Here is a 6157-nt window from a genome sequence, read left to right on the forward strand (position 1 = left end):
CATGCATTATAATCATTTTCTATATATTTTGCTTCAATTATTATGATTATATGAATTTGAATATAAATTTTAAATAAATTAATACTAACTTTACATGAAGCAAGGCAATAAATATGAAAAATAAGTTATTAATCATTTTATTGAAAATTTTCTCTTTATAAAATTTTTAAGTGTAAGATAAATACTCAAAAGCAAATAATTACTCTTCAAAATAAAAATTAAATAAACAAAAAAATAAAACTTCAAAAGTTTAAGTACAAGGTACAAGGATGAGTAAAGATATTTAATTAAAGTTTGACTTTAACTTCAAATGGTATATAAATATATGGTAATTAAACGTACAATACTAAAATTAATAATGTTAAGAAATTGAAAGGAAACAAATTAAACAATATTAATATCAATATCAATATCGTAGATGTAGCATTTCATATATAAAAAAATCAAGGAACAACAACATAAAAATTTTAATTAAATAAAATTTAATAGTTCATCTTTCATGATAAAAAAATATTTGCCTTTATCTGATCTATTGTTTCGAATAGCTTTTTAATGTATTAAGAATGACGAAAGTGAATGCTTTTTTTTTAAAAAAAATAACTTGACCAATAAAGTCATGACTTTATTAGCTTAAATGTATTATATTATATTGTTGCTAAGAAAATTAACATTATTAACAAAAGATTTCGTATAAAATTATGCTAAAAAGGGTAAATAAATAAAATAGTAGCGTATAAAGTAAAGATCAAACAATTTTATACCCCTATTTTTTTTATCTATGTCCTTTAAAAAAAAAAAACTAATCCTTTAGTCTTTTGTACTACATTCTTGTTTAAATTTAATAATAAATTAAAAAACTGAAAACATAACTCAATTTTGAAATTACATGTATTGGCTAATAAGGCCGACTCGAAAAAAATTACATGGTGTACAGATAACTGACGTTCCAGGTTTTAGGCATAGAATTCATTTGAACAAATTTATTTAAAAGTTTCATTATTCAATTAAACGGAAAAAATCAACGTATGCGCTAAATCATTTTCTCTCCTTACCATATTCCAATTTGGAAAAATTATAACCTTTATGAAAGTTTTGCAGCATATGTTATAAATCGTGCATTATAATCATTTTCAATATATTTTGATTCAATTATGTTTATATACCATCGAATAAAATTTTTACATAAATTAATACCAATTTTACTTGTAGCAAAGAAAAAAAATGAGAAAAATAAGTTATTTATAATTTTTTTGAAATTAGTCTATTTATAATAATTCAAGTGTTAGACAAACACTCAAAAACAAATATTTACAGTTCAAATACAAATATTGAATAAACAAAAAAAATAAAACATGTTTAAGTGCAATTTACAAGGATGAGTAATGAGACTTAATTAAAGTTTGACTTTAGCTTCAAATGGTATAAATAAATGGTAATTAAACCTACAATACTAAAAATAAAAGTGCTTAAGAAATTCAAAAGAAAAAAAACAATGATAATATTGTACACGCAACTGTCACTACTAAAAAATAGCCTTATTACGACACTGGATCAAGGACAGTTCTTCCAAAACGTCGTTATCTTCGATAGTATGGTTTTTTTGTAAATATAATAAATATTTTAAAGGCAGTTTGTACGAAAACCGTCTTTGTACAATTAAAATAACAAAACAAAGGCGATTTTGATATATGACCGGCGTAGTTATCAAATCTTCAAAGACGGTCCATTTGGAAAACCGCCTTTGAATGAAATGAATTTTTATTTTAATTTTAATGCTAGTTGTACCGAAGGTTCTAGAGAGAGAGTACGAAGAGGAAAAGACAGTCCTTCTCCCTCTCCCTCACCCTCTCCCTCTCCGCTGGTCCGGCACTCCCAATTCCCTTTCGTGAGTTTCCTCTCAAGGAGGTAGCTCCGCTTCCAAACACGGCCTAGCCGGTGGTAGTACTGCTTCGACTTCAGGAACTGGTCCAAATCGGACTTCACCTTGTTCTTCAGCTCCGCGTCCATCGCCACTCACCGGCGTCGGAGTTCACGTACAGCTTGATGTCCTTTTTTCTTCGTTGCTCAATCTCGTCAGCGACAGAGAGAATATGCTAGAAGTACTGCCGGAAGACTCTGCGCTTGTCTTTCTTCTTTAATCGAAGAACGAGCGCGTCGCCGGAGGCGTTGGTCCAGGAGAGCCTGGCGCCAAGGAAGGTGTCATGAACGGTGTGGTTATGGTCGAGGTGGAGGAAGATGTCGGAGGGATTGGGGTAATCAGAATCTTCAACAGAGGGAAGAGAATCGAGGTAGGTGAGGATTTTCTGGTAGAGGCTATTGTCCTTATTGTTGTCTGCTCTGTTATTTTCAGATTGTCTCTTTGTTGAAGAATGACTATACATTTATCCAGGAGTTGTTTGCTAGGCTAAAATCGCCAACCACCTCTCAAGAATCAAAGAAGAACTTGGTATCCAGGCTACTTTTCTCTGTTTTATAATATTTATGTATTTATAATGATAATCATCATAAGTAAAGTTAATTATGACTAACATAACTGGGTTGGTATGTGGGAGGGAGTAGATGTTTTAATTTGTGTGAGCGTGTGTTTTTTAGCTGGCAATTGCCAAACTATAGGTACCAAAAATATTTTAGCTGGCATATTATTAATAAGAAAAGAATCTCAGTACAAGCTTTATATATATAAAAAAAAAACTCAGTATAATTTGTTGTTGAAAAAGTTATAAATTTCATTTTTCTTAGAATTGATAACTTTGGCCACCACCAAGCCATAAACAATTTGTAGTACCATGTAAGCTTAACTAGAGGATACCACATTGCCACTTTTTGCTGATTAATTTTGTCTATTCTGCAACATTAACAATGCAGGGGTGAATTTGCTCGATTTGTTGCTGATAAAAAGAGTCTCAAAAGCCTCAAGATGGAAGATTGTTCTAACCTTGGAGGTTTTGTTCTTTGTTCGTCTAGTCTTTTAACCCTTTGGCTGTCTGATTTATACTCTTTGGTGATTAACTTTTCAGAAGAACCATATATAGATGGTGAAACTTTTTAAATAATAAATATTGGAGTTCAATCCATATAATTAAATATAAGAGGTTTGGTGCTTGTAACCTCTTGATCTCGCTCAGTATTTAGTCAACTGAGTTATCTTACTAAAAAGGCAATGTTGTTTTATGTTTTAGAGTTATGATGATAAAGGGCCTGCCATAGATGTTGTTGTCTGGTATGATGGAGAGGTTTGGAGGGTTGCTCTTGACACACATAGTCTTCATGATGATCCAGATTGTGGGAAGCTTGCTAACTTTATACCCTTAACCAATTATAGGTACATTTGGTTGCTGATGTTATTTCTTCTAAAATTTTAATCTCAACCGATTGCTTTTGTGCAGAGAAATATTGTGAAATTGGTAGATACTCATTTTTGGTAGATACTCATGTTTTTTAGCTGCTATAAGTATCATTTAACTAAAGTTTTTATGGTCGTTAACTGAGAGCTGACAAATAATAATAACAACAGTTTACATTTATGTGTATTGATAACAAGAGCCACGTGGTGATTGCAGTATAGGATATAATAGTTATAGCAGAAGTCTACTTCCTATGAATATATTATCTTTTTGGAAAATTACATTAAGAAAAGAAAAAAAACTTAACCAAGTGATCGAGGGTGTTAATTTTTAACCACTTGTTATTTTCTTATTTATTTATTTATGAAAATGGTGATAAAAAGTATTGTTGTTAGAATAGTAGTTTTTATTTTACAAATTAATATGAATTTGATCACCCAAACTACTACTCAAAGTAATTTAAAATTTATATTTGATAAGACATATTGTGTGTTCTTTATTGTGCTGAAAGTATTTTGTGTGTTCTTTATTGTGCTGAATATTTATCTCCTTGAATGTGCGCTAATATGCAAATTCATTTCAGTGCTCTTGGTCCATGGCATGGAGTGATTGCAAATGATGCCTGTGTGCGTCTTTGCCTTCATGCTTGGGCAATGCAGTGCATGGAAGCTCCTATGTTTTTGGAAAATGAATGTGCTTTACTGAGGGATGCATTTGGGTAAGTTAAGGCTCTTCCTCCACTGCTCTTTCTTCCCAATCCTTCCTTGAGTCTTGATGTATTTGGTTCTAGTAAAGATGGTATTGCTTTACGCTGCTATGTATAATCCATAAGTATAAACAAGTGTTGTACACGGTCCAGTTCCATGAGTAAATAGTATCTTGTTGAGAATTTAAAAATAGGTATTTACTATGCCATGCCGAGTCTGGCCAAAACATTTTTTCCTTATAAAAAAAACTATATTTTAGAAGATATACTAGGATAATAAAAACCATATTTGAGCCAATGGTCACTTTTCTTTTCCAAAGCTTTCCACAACTTCTCTTGGCAATTGGTACTCGATCAATAAATTCTATCGTAGACCTTCTTGCCATAAAACCAAATTGATTCTCTGCAATTCCAATCTTTGTTCTTAATCTATGCTCAATCCCCTTTATATTTTGACTAATAATGTTGTCTATGATTCATTTTCTGAACTGTTTTTATTGTTAGATATAAAACTGCCTTCTCCTAACATCTCATGTTGCTTCTTATTGGTTTTTTGTTTTTGAATATTCAGATTAACTAAAGTTTTAATAGTTGGTCCTTGACAACTAATTTAGTTCTTATTGGATTTTTGTTTTTGAATATGTAGATTGCGACAAATTCTACTGCAATAAGAAGATGAACTAATGGTGAAGTGCAATGCAGAGCCTTCCAGTGAGGATGTTGCTTCAAAACCCAAAAAACTTATTGGCTAGAAGAAGGTGCAAGGTACATTCTCATGTTATCCCAAGAAACTTTCTTCACTTTGCAGTTCGTAAAGTCAAAGTGGGATTGGACCCTCCCACTAGCTGTAGCTTGGAGCCTTGTTTTAGTTTCTTTGAATGAAGTCAACAATTTAATTATTTTGTTAGTGAGTTGCTCACTTTATAGGATACAGACCGCTTAATCCTTATCAAACTAATCCTTATCAAACTAAATTAGTAACTGATTCACTTTTTTTTTAATACCGTTTTTATTAATTATTTAATTAACTTCACAATTTAATTAAAATATAATTGATCATTTGTTTATCTAATTTATTTTTTAGTTTTAAAAAAACTATATTGTTCTAAAAAAATATAATTAAACTTTTACTCTTATAAATATTTTTTAATTCTTGTAATTTTTTAATTAAGCTTTTGTATATGCTTATTAACTTTTTAATGCTTTTTGGTATGTTTACAGGAGCCACCCCTGTCTACTACCGAAAGATCCGCAGTGGAGGCTGGGCCAAATGCTTCTTCCCTAACCAAAAAGGAAGAGGTTAATTTTTTTCAATAATAATTATAATATTAGATTGCCTTTCAAACTTTTCATATAATTAAAAGCAACAATTACAATTATAAGATTGTGTACAAACACGTGTTTGATATTGTGTTTTATTTTTATATTCTACTTAATTTATTTTTAATGATTTTGTAGGAAGACCTTCAACATTTGAAGAATCTTGGAATAAATTCTTACAGAATGTCCATTTCATGGAGTAGACTTTTACCTATTAAATAAATTTTCGCATTAATAATAATTACAATCATGATAATATATGTTATTTTTAACTATTTATATTTTTTCTGATGGGATATGAATCAGAAAAAATATTAATAATTAAAAATAATATTGAATTCAAGGACGGTGCTTATATCAGCAATGTCTTTGAAAGTGGACATTCAAAGACGGTGCTTACATCAGCAACGTCTTTGAAAGTCAGCATTCTAAGACGGTGCTTACGTCAGCACCGTCTTTGAATGTCAGCTTACTAAGACGGTGCTTACGTCATCAACGTCTTAGAATGCCTACATTCAAAGACGGTGCTGAGGTAAACACCGTCTTTGAAAGTTGCTTACTTTTTAAGACGGTGCTTTCAGACACGTCGTAATCGTTGTCGGGAAACAACGACACTTGTAGCAAAGACGGTGCCTGACCCGACGTAGAAATAGCATTTCCACCGATGTAGATCCTTAACCTTTATGAAAGTTTTGCAGCATATGTTATAAATCGTGCATTATAATCATTTTCAATATATTTTGATTCAATTATGTTTATATACCATCGAATAAAATTTTTACATAAA

At 30.8% G+C, this 6157-nt stretch overlaps 1 long non-coding RNA gene across 2 annotated transcripts; it reads left to right on the forward strand.

Annotated features, from left to right (window-relative positions):
- The first annotated feature begins 1778 nt into the window (after positions 1 to 1778).
- On the forward strand, positions 1779 to 6157 carry LOC113002399 (uncharacterized). Of its 2 annotated transcripts, none has more exons than XR_005892634.1 (8): positions 1779 to 2288; positions 2390 to 2446; positions 2866 to 2942; positions 3180 to 3322; positions 3928 to 4062; positions 4697 to 4815; positions 5272 to 5349; positions 5509 to 6157. It is a non-coding gene; the product is annotated as an uncharacterized lncRNA (long non-coding RNA). The 2 variants fall into 2 exon arrangements; XR_005892635.1 differs by having other exon boundaries at positions 1779 to 2252; positions 2351 to 2446.

Source organism: Glycine max, chromosome 8 (genome assembly GCF_000004515.6).
Source record: "Glycine max cultivar Williams 82 chromosome 8, Glycine_max_v4.0, whole genome shotgun sequence".
NCBI lineage: Eukaryota > Viridiplantae > Streptophyta > Magnoliopsida > Fabales > Fabaceae > Glycine > Glycine max.